We start from the raw sequence: 11,524 nt of genomic DNA, 5'->3' as shown, positions 1-11,524 counted from the left end.
AGCAAACCCCTGTAGAGGGATGAAAAGGGGAGACTAACCAGGATGTACAGGGAGCTTCCCCTGCCCACTAGCATGCGTAATCTCGGACAAGTTAGAGAATGCCTTTGACGTTCCATTTCCCTGACTGTAAAATGGAAATCCTAATTATGTGTGAAAATTAAATGAGGTGAAAGGTCAAATCCAGCCTAGCATGCAGTAGCGCTCAATACATGCAGGATAAATATCTAAATAATAGTAAAAGTACCTGGAATCAAGGTTACTTATAAAATATTAGAAAAAGCTTGATATATGTATGACAAAGAAAAAAACCCAAAAGATTAATAAGAGAAAAATTGCAAGATCATGTAGAGGAAGGAAAGGTCATGTCCATCATGAAGGGTCATGGCCAAATGCTCCTACAACAAAAGACAGGTTAACAAGAGAAAACCCTAATAAATTGGTTCAATTACAGTTTCACATAACCCAAGAGCCTTCAGATTGAAGATCCAGAGACTTGAGGTAAACTATTCATTTTGATGCTTAGGTTTAATAAAGCCTAAGACACCCACATAGACACGTGATTGGGCAAAAAAGGTCATGAGCCAACGTATACACACTGAGTGTGGAAGCCTAGTTCAGCAAGGCTGTCTGTTCAGATTGTGACTTCTCTGTGTAGCATTCCTTTCTTCCAGGTATGGGGCAGGACGTCTCTGGAATGGGGGGATCTTAACATCTACAATCAAACAAAGTAGGTCAGAGAATTTCTTTATGGCCAGTTCTTACATAGGGCAGGAAAATTAAAGTACTTTTAGGATTTGTGTCTGGCTTTAAGGAAAAGGGTTTTGGTTTCTATGACCTGCCTTGGGAAAGAGGAATTCTAGTTTCTGTGGCTGACCTGGGAGAAGGGATGAGATAGGAGGGCAGGAGAAGGTCAAGAAGAAACTGATTCTGAGGCTTTTGCTTTGAGGCATCATTGTTCTGATCCCCAACAATTACCAAACTGAACCACTGGCATATTTTCAGGTTTTTAAGTAATGAGCGAAGGAGACATTTAGAATCAGACAATTGAAAGGAGAAAAAAAAGTTCCAGACGATGGTTAAATTACTAAACATATAACAAATTCAAAATGGAGAACATACAAAAAACATGTCATTTAGGAATACTTGGGAGTCTGTTGTCTTGAACATCTTTGAGATCAGCGAAACAGAGATGCAGGGAGACAGCAGGCTCAAAATCAACTCATCTTCACAAGCAGACTGATATTCAAAGAGGAATGGAACAGAAGTCTTTGTTAATCATAATAAAGAATTTGCTGTATTCAAATGAAATAACAGCAAAGTGGAAGTATGCCAGGGCAATACCAGTTTTCCAAGCAGGAATAAAGGAAACGCTAGGAAATTACAGAGCCTTCATCTCAATGTCTGTAATTTGCAAAATAATGGAAACAATAGCAGGGTAAGTTTGCCAAATGCATTTACAAATGAGTATCATTCCTTTTAATCAAGCTAGAGATAACCAACAAGACTGGCTGGAGGATGGGGGGCTTATGAATTTCTTTTTTCTTGATGGGGCCTATGACACCATTAATAATTACATGTGACTTATTTGACTTTAATGTCCAGATAATTTTCATAGAAGTTATTTTCTAATATGCCCATTATGGAAGCAAACAAGAGAAAAAGGAAAGGAAAGGAAGAAACAAGGTACTAAAGCGTTGTCTCAATTAAACGGACTGTGCTGCTATATATCCTTTCTTTATTTTTTTTCTTAATAAAATGTGGCATAGAGCTAAAAGGGAATTTAAGATATCACATAAACTATCCTCTTAGGATTAAATCAAAACCACCTAACGTAAATTATTCCTAAGGATCGCAGGTCAGGTTTTCTCTGTCCTTCCTCCCTGCTCCGCTAGGTATTTCACCACTCTTAGAACACCATTCCTTACTGAAACTTTGTTAGGATTTAAGCTGTTTTTTCCATTGTCTAGTCTTCAGTGAAGACATTGAACAGCTTGATCACTCCCCCCAACTAGAAAACCCACTGACGCAGTCCATAGACTAAATGATTTTACCATAATCTTTGTATTAGTTTTATATTAATCAATCTAACTTGAATACTTAGCTTCAGCAGAAAAGTCTTGAGCATCTAGAAATGAGACGATGTAGGGCAAATTGTATCAGACCTAGGTTTAGTATCATAACAGTGAGTAAGGCCCTTGAGCCTCTGGATTTCTGATTGGTGTCACTGATAACTTATGATTTTCCCAAAGATTTCCAATGCCTAGTTAGTGCCTCCTTGGAAACTTCATTCCATCAATGACCATGGCAGGTATAAGAACCATTGTCTGTCCTCTCTGGTTTATCTCCTCTCTTGATACTTCACTCTGGAAAATGACCTGCTTCATATTTGAAAAATTGAGCCCACTGAGCTTAAAATTCCTAAGTTTTCCTTTTACACACACACACACACACACACACACACACACACACACACACCAAAAAACAACAAAAATAACCTTTTCCCATCCTTGCCATTCTTACTATCTCAGACAGAGACTGCAGATTAGTACCTCCAAGCCTGCTCTAGAATCCGACCCTTTCTTCCCAATCTACAAACTCAAGACTCAGCTTTAAAAACCCTCCCCAAACCCAGCATCCCCTTTTCTCTCTGCATGTCTTCAAAAGCAAGTGTCTAGATGGAGTGACCTCCACGCGTAAGTCTACTTCTCATTCAACCCCATAACTGGTCTCCCATTGCCAACAATGCAAGGAAATACTTTGAAAAAAATTTCAAGCAATTTTCCAACTCCCAAATCCTTAACTAAACTTTTCTAGTCTCCCTATGGCAATGGATACTTTCAACCACTTTCTCTTTTGATTTAAAGAACTGCCCTTCTCCTGAGCTATGCACCTTACCAGTTAATCATTTTACTCAAAGGATCCTGAGGGACTGTGGTCTGTCTTGGCTTCTCCTGTCTTCTCTGCTCAGGAGATTTGAACTTCTCCCTTGGCTCCAACACCTAAATTCCAGAAGATTTCATGTTTGCATTGCAGTTTTTAATTCTCCTGCTTAAGACATGTGTACCCAACTGAAAAACCCCACTTATGTGTTCACCTCCCTCCACCTTGAATGATTTACTTCTCTTTCCTCTTGTTCTGATTGTCCCTTTTCCTTTTCTATTCTCTCTCAGTGACATTACCATCTATTCAGTATTCCCATGGCAGAAATTAATATAATTTAATTAATTGGGATTAATTCTGGACTTCTTCCTGTTTTTCACATGGTGCATCCAATCAGTCACAGATACCCTCAAATTCTTCCCCAAACCCTTCTTCCATCTATCTCTCTTCTTCCTCTTCAGCATCATGCACTTGTGTTAGCACTCACTTCTTGTCTAACTCTCATGACAGCTTTCTGCCTGGCCTCTCTACCTCTAGCCTGGCCTCCACTCCACCAGTTCTCTATTCTCCTGCTATAGAACTTTCTCTAAAACCAAAACCTGACTGTGGTCTCTCCTCCCACCTGTCTCTCACAGCATCCCACTGCCTGCTTAACTGCTGATTAGGGGACTTAAAACCCTTCACAATCTCACAGGGTCACCTTCCTCTGTCTCAGCTCCTCACCTCCATCAGAATCACCTCATCTTCCAGCAATATCATTCTAAACATATCATTCACTTTCAGCACCATGTGTCTTTTGGCCCAATCCTATTGCCTAGAATATTCTTCAAAGCCCAGAGGAGATGCCACCTCTCCCACAAAGACTCCTGAGACTATTCTGCCCCCGTGTGTATGGGTCGCGGGAGTGGTCATTAGTTACTTCTCTTTTCTGCCTGTGACTCCTTCACATACTTATGCTATTGACTTTACCATTTCACACTGTTAATATTTGTTGATATGCCTGTCTCCCTATCTGGACTCTGAACTTCTTGGGGGTAGAGTCTAGGCATTTATCTTCTTATTCCTCTGAAAGGTGCTTGTAATCAAACAAACGAATTGAGTTAAACTGAATTGAAGACAAAAAAATTCTGCAGAGTACTCATGGATTTGGAGGGCAGTTGATGTATTTGCCTGCCTTCTATTTAGTGTGGGAGTGATTTGATGTCTGGGACTACTTTCGTGTTTCGAGGATCTATTAAAGTGTATAGTATGTAGGAGACACATGAGTAAATGTTTGCCAAAAAAAATAATGGTTTAGATAAGGGTAATAGATTGGTCCCTGTGTAGCCATTTTTTAAATCTGTGTTTGGTCACTGCATAAGAACATGTAGATGGATGATTACTTATTATTTTTAAACAATAGCATCTGGAAAGTATGACCAGCCAACATCCTTCTTTGGGAACTCCAATAGTAACTAAATCTACTAGGTCACCACCACAAAACTACCCCCCTCCCCCAGTTGCAAATCTCAGTTGATTCAGCAACGAATTAGCAGGGGTCTCACCTGGGTAGGTGGGGCACAGAGCTCTGGGCTGTCTCCTTGGGATCTCTGAACTAGAAGATCAGGTAAGGTCCATGTTGGGGTGCAGAGAGCAAAGGGTAAGGCAGGCATGTGAAAGACAGAAAGAACATGAGCATATGGGGCGGAGGGAGAAAGGAGAAATGGGAGAAGGAGGGAGGGCTAGAGATGCACAGAAAGACAAAAGCGGAGAAAGTCAGAGACAAAGAGAGAAGAGGTGGGAGAGGGAGAGGAAAAGGGACAGGGGGAGGGAGAGAGAAGGAGAGACAGGGTTTCTTGGGCCAGGTGCCAGTCTTTCTGAAACTTAGCACTGCTTCCAGACTGCTGGCCTCCTGCAGTACTCTGGGTCCTGCTGAAGACTTCCCTCCATCTACATGGCCTCTTATCTATAGAGCAGCCAGTGCTTAAAAAGCAAAAAGCACCCCTCAAGTCCAGTAAGTTCATCATGACTCTTTTATAATCTCTCCAACCTGCCACGTTCCCTCTGGCTACAGAACCTTCGTGTGTGATGTCCCTTTCACACAGAAGAACCTCGCCCATTGGCACACCAGATCTAATTGCTCTTTTGCAACACAGTGGTGACTTTACTGATAAGATGCATTGATTGCCTATCTGCCTAAAAATGTCTTTTGTAGTTTTCCAGCAATGTCACTCAAAGGCTTAGCACAGTGCCAAACACATAATACACACTCCATAGCTTAAGGAAGAAAGAAACAATATATCAAAGTCACTGATTATGTTCTTGTTTCGGACTTGCTGATAAATGCCCAAATACCTTCCTTGACTCATCTCATGATTTTAGTTCTTCCCAAAGATCTGCTCCTTCAGGTTAATGAGCATCTTCTACACTAGGCATGTTGTCATGCACCCTTTCAAGAAGGGTCAAATTCCCTCCAAAGATCTCTGGTGCTCAGAACACTGTGCACAAACAGGTTTGGAAAGCAGAGAGGAAAGAGAATAGCACCAAAGCAAGGTTCCTCAAGCTTACTTATGAGAGAGAGACAGAAAAGGGAAAGGGAGAGGGAGAGAGAGGCAGAGAAGGGAAGAATCCCGGAAGAAGAAAGGAGGAAAACTACAAAGCATTGAAGTTAATTTAAAATTACATAACTAAATTTAAAATTACACTAAAATTAGCACATGCTTCCTCAAGGAGTTTACAATCTCCTTTTCATCAGCATGCCAAAAGAGAGTTTATCCTTTTCCTCCCACACACAGATATCGAGTGTGACTTGTTTTTCATGATGTTCTGGGAATTCTAGCCCAGAGAAGCATCTGCTACTTTTTCCTAACACCACCATGAGCCCTGGAAGAGCGCAGCCTGCCTCCTCTCCCCTCTCCGTGAAGCCCAGCCACAGGGTTCTCCACCAGAGAGGGAGAACGGGAAAGAAACAGAGTCTGGGGCTGGGGCTGTAGCTTAGTGGTAGAACACTTGCCTAGCATGTGTGAAGCACTGAGTTTGATCCTCAGCACCACATAAAAATAAATAAATAAAACAAAGGTTCTGCGTTCATCCACAACAACAACAAAAAAGAACAAAGCGTGTTTCCCTGCCTCCTTTTAATGGGGTTCCAAAGACTGACCCTCTTTACTGAATTTAGTTCCCATCTCCCTTACAAAATGAGTTTAGTTCCCATCTCCCTTACAAAATGAGATTTGTGGTGTTTGTGGGAATTTTCACCAATGTAGAAAAATTCCCCCAACAGTCTTCAAGCCGTTTCCCTCCCATGGAGAAACACTGCCCCCCCATATCCTGGGGTATCTTTCCATTGCCTTGGTTCACCATTTCTCTACTCCAGAAAGTTGCTTGGATTAGCTCTAACCCAGCGGTGAGGACAACGGTGACCACAACTGGGATGATGCCATCCACTCTGCTCCCCAGGTGGTCAATGCTCATTTAATTGGTTTGCAGTTTACCACTTGATATTTACTTGTAAAGTTAATATTCTTTTTTTTTTTTTTTTTGGGTGCTGGGGATCGAACCCAGGGCCTTATGCTTACAAGGCAAGCACTCTACCAACTGAGCTATCTCCCCAGCCCCCATTAATATTCTTAATTGTGCTTATTTCTTTATTCAGAGCCCAGTGTACTCAAGGAAAAGAACATTTGATTCAATTCAACTCAAAAAGCATTCACTTCAGTGTAGCACTGCCTGATATGTGAGGGCATACTATGCACAGAAAATCTAGTCACTGCTGAGAACATGTTTTAAAGATATGAGACACCATCCCTGCCTTGGACATATTTATAGACACCTAAATCTTGAGGAAACAAGTTACATATATATTACATGTATACACATATGAATTCATATATACAAATATTTATATATTCGTGTAGGTATTTCTATATATTCATATACACACAAAGCAGTACCAACGATTTTATTGATTTGTAAACATAAATATGAATGTATAAAATGCACATGTATCTATGCAAATAGCTACAAAGAAGGGGGAGTTGGGAAACCTTCCCTGGGGGCCACATATGAGCTGGGCCCAGGTGATGAAGAATTCCTCAAGATGTGCAGGAGGCAATTCATCTCAGGCAAGGGAAGAATCCTACAAAAGGTAACAGGAGGCTTGAAAAAGGTAAGGTTCTGGGGAGCAACAAATTTGGACATGATTTGATAGGTGGATATATGTTTCAGTGAGAAGAAGCTATAAGATGGGTATTGACAGGCTGGGACTTGTGCTTTGTTCTTTATCCTCCAGGCAATGAGAGTCTTGGAAGGTTTCTCAGCAGAGGGAAAAAAGGGGAGAATATGTGTTTCAGCAAGATGAAGCCGGCAGCAGTTGGAGGGCGATTAGAGGAAGTGGTTTCTGAAATTCTAGAACAGTCTGAGGATTTCCAGGGACTAGATGGCTGATAAGCAGTTGAATGTAGGCACTGGCAATGTAGGAAGTGGGGAGAATGCTGAGGGGCATCTCAGAGGAGAACTGAGGACCAGTGGAGTGGGGATCTAGAGCAGTTGACAGGTGGCCCCTTGAAACAGTGCATTGCCTGCTTAGCGACAGAATTCCTTAATCTTGTAAAGCCTCTGGTGACTCAGTTTCTGAACCAATTATGCAGGAGTGGCATCCTGGTTTTGTGGGATCCGAATCTCAATTAATTTTGAAAATTCTCCTACGGAAAAAAATTCAAAATCTGTTAAAGAGTGAGTATCCACTTAGAGTGAAAGATGAAATCACAACAAGTTACAAACATCAAAAAGCTGAAAAACATAAATCTAGAAAATGACACAACAATTTTGTTGAAACTATTACTACCTGACACATGTCTCCAATACTGTTTCTTTTTTATTGAATTCAAGTTATATAACATGAAGTTTAGCATTTCAAGGTGCATAGTTCAGTGGGTTTTAGTATATTCATTATGCCATGCAGCCTTCACCTCTATCTAATTGCAGAACATTTTCATCACCCTGAAGGAAAACGAGTCCCTATGAGCTATCAGTCACTATTCCTCCTTGCTGATCCCCTGAGACCACTAATCTATTTTCTGTCTCTGGATTTGCCTGTTCTGGACATTTCATATGAATGGTTATCATGTAATATTTGGACTTTGTGTCTAGTTTCTTTCACATAGCATAATATTCTCAAGGTTCATTCATGTTTCATCTCTAACAGTACCTCATTCATTTCTTTAAAAATAAATGTACTGAGTTGGGACTGGGACTGTAGCTGAGTGGCAGAGCAATTGCCTAGCATGTGCGAGGCACTGGGTTCTATCCTTAGTACCACATAAAATAAATAAAATAAAGGCATTCTGCCCATATACAACTACAAAAAAATTTTTTGATGTATTGAGGTGAAATTTGTATAAAATTATGCATATAAAATGAATGATTCCATGGCATTTAGTATATTCTCAATATTATACAATCACCATCTCTAAGAATCCAGGGTATTTTCATCACCCCAAAAGGAAACCCCATACTCATTACATAGTTATTCCCAATTTTCCCTTTCTCAGCTCCTGGTAACCACCATTTTACTCTCTGTATGGATTTATCTATTCTGGATATTTCACCTAAATGGAATCATATGAGATGTGACAGTCTATGTTGTACTTCTCTCACTTTGTGTATTGGTACTTCATTACTTTTAATTACTTTTAGTGAATGAATAATATTTCATTGTATGGATATACCATACTGTGTTTATTCATTCATCTGATGATAGCCATTTAGGGATTTTTCTGCCTTTTGGCTATGGTGAAGAGTGCTACTTTGAACATGTGGGTAAATTGATCTTTTGAATACCTAATTTCATAAATACTTTGGATATAGTCCTAGGAGAAGGAGAAGAATTGCTGGTTGTAAGATAATTCTGTGTTACATATTTGAGGAATTACCAAACTGCAGTTCAGGCAAGTATGCCATTTTACATTCCTACCTGAATATATATACAAGGGCTATAATTTCTCCACATATCCACTCTTGTTTTGTTCCTTTTATTAATTATTATTATAGCCAATATAATAAGTGTGAAGTGGTATATCATTATTATTCCAACTTACGCTTTCCTAATAGCTAATGATGTAGGGCATATTTTTATGTACATGTAGCCAATTTGTATATATTGTCTGAAGAAACATCTTTTCAAATCCTTTTCCCATTTCTAAATTATTTTTGTTATTGAGTTATACAACTTCTTTCTATATTGTAGATATTTGACTCTTAATAGATACATGATTTGTAAATACTATCTCCATTCTATAGGTGTCTCTTTAATTTCTTGGTAGTATACTTTGACCTTACCAATTTTTCTATTTCCTTGTTGATCTTCTGTCTAGTTGTGAAAGCTATTATTGAAAGTGAACTATTAAAGTCTCCTAAAATTACTGTTGAATTGTCTGAATTGTCTTCTTTCAATTCTCTCAGATTTTTTTCTTTGTCTTTTTTTAGGTGTATGCATGTTTATAATTCTTAGCTCTTCTTAATGGAATGACCCTCCCCATACACACACTTTACTATTGTTATTATCATATAATGTTCTTCATTGACTCCAATAACACTTTTGCATTCAAATGTGTTTGGTCCATGTAGCCACTGCCACTCTCTTTTGTTACCATTTGTGTGGAATATCTTCTCATTCTTTTATTGGCAACTTATTTGTAACTTTGAATCTAAAATGAGTCTCTCATAGCTGTATAATTGGATTGTTTTTAAATCCATTTTGCCAGTCCATTTTGCCATTTATTTAGTGGAGAATTTATTCCACTTAAAATTTAGTGTAATGCATTTTGTAATTTGTTTGCATGTGTCTTACACATTTTTTGATCTCTAATTACTCCATTATTCCTTCTTTAATGTTAAAAGATATTTTCTAGCATACATGTAAATTCCCTTGTCATTTTCTTTACTATATTTTTAGTTATTTTCCCAGTGGTTGCCCTGGCAATTAAAATTAACCTCAACTTAAAACAATTTAGCTCAGATTAATATCAATTTAATATCAGTATGTCAAATCTTTGCTTCTATATAATTCCATTCTCTCCTCTCCCCCACACTCTGCAGCTGTTACAAATATCTTTCCATATTATAGGTGTGTCATCACAGATTTATAAATATTACTTTATATTGTCTTTAAGTCAGAAAGAAATAAAAGGAGGAGTTATAAACAGAAAAAGCATACTTACACTGTCTTTTATATTTACTCCTATAATTACTTTACCAGAGATCCTTATTTCTTCTCATGACTTTTTGTTACTAACTAGGGTCCTATTTTTTTTTCCGCCTGAAGGACTTTAGCATTTGTGGAAGATAGGTTTGCGAGCAATAAACTGAGTTTTTGTTTATCTGGAAATACCTTATTTTAAAGGTTACTTTTGCCAGATACAGAATCATTGGTTGACATTTTCTTTCCTTTAAGCACTTTGAATTCATCACCCCACTTCCTTTGGATTGCTATGGTTTCTGATGAGAAATCAGCTGTTAATCTTGAGGAGGCTTTTATTAAGATCAGTCATTTTTCATTTGCTCTCAAGTCTTTGTCTTTGGAGAATTTGATGATATTGTGGATCTCTTTGAGTTTATCCTACTTGGAGTTCATTGTGATTTTTGGATGTATAGATAATATTTTTTTATCAATGCTAGTTTTCTGCCATTTTTTCAAGAAAAATTGGGAAGTGGCAAGGTTTTCTCTCACTTCCTCTACTCTTCTGGGATTAGCATTATTTGTACTAAAGTGTCCCATGGTTCTCTAAGGCTCTATTAAATCAACCTTTCTTTAAGACCTTGATTTTTTTACCTGTTTAAATCTACTTTTGACTTCTCTGTTAATCTATTTTTAATTTCAGTTATTATCTTTTTCAGCTCCAGAATTTCTACTTGATTCTTTTAAAAATAAACACTTCTTTTTATTGATATTCTCTACTTGGAAAGGTATCATTCTGAAACTTGTAGTTGTTTTTAGATGATTCCTTTAGGTTTTTGAATTTATTTCAAACAGTTTATTTAAGCATCATTTTCTAGTAAGTTCCATGTTTGAGTCTCCTCAGGGATAGTTTCTACTAATTTCTTCCACTACTTCCCCCAATGTTTGTGTTATACTTTCTTTTATTTGCATGTCTCATAATTCTTAATGAAAACTGGACATTTTGAATACGGTAATGTGACAACTCTGGAAACCAAATTCTATTTCTCCAGAGGGTTTGTTGTTGCTGCAGCTCACTTTAGTTATTGTTGTTTATTAATTAATGACTTTTAGGAACAACTTCTGTAGCATCTTTGTTTTTTGTCATTTGTGGCTGCTAACATCTCTGTTCTGTTAGATCAGTAGTCAGATAATAATCAAATGAAGATTTCCTTAAATGCCCGGATCCAAAAATATTAGCAGATTTTTACCAGGAAACTCTGCATGTGTATTGGGAGCTGCCTTTTACATTCAGCCAGGCAATTTACAATTCTTCCTTAGCCTTTACTTCCTTCTCATGCAGAACCTCAAGGTCAGCCAGAGGTCAGAGCGCAGGGCCTTATCAGGTCATTCCTAAGCAAGCATACCATTTCAGATTCTCAGGAACACGTGTGAACTCTACAAAGCTTTTATGGAGATCTCATTTCCCAGACTTTCCTCCCAAACTTT

The sequence above is a fragment of the Sciurus vulgaris genome (genome assembly GCF_902686455.1).
Source record: "Sciurus vulgaris genome assembly, chromosome: 1".
NCBI lineage: Eukaryota > Metazoa > Chordata > Mammalia > Rodentia > Sciuridae > Sciurus > Sciurus vulgaris.
This window is presented reverse-complemented; position numbering follows the sequence as displayed.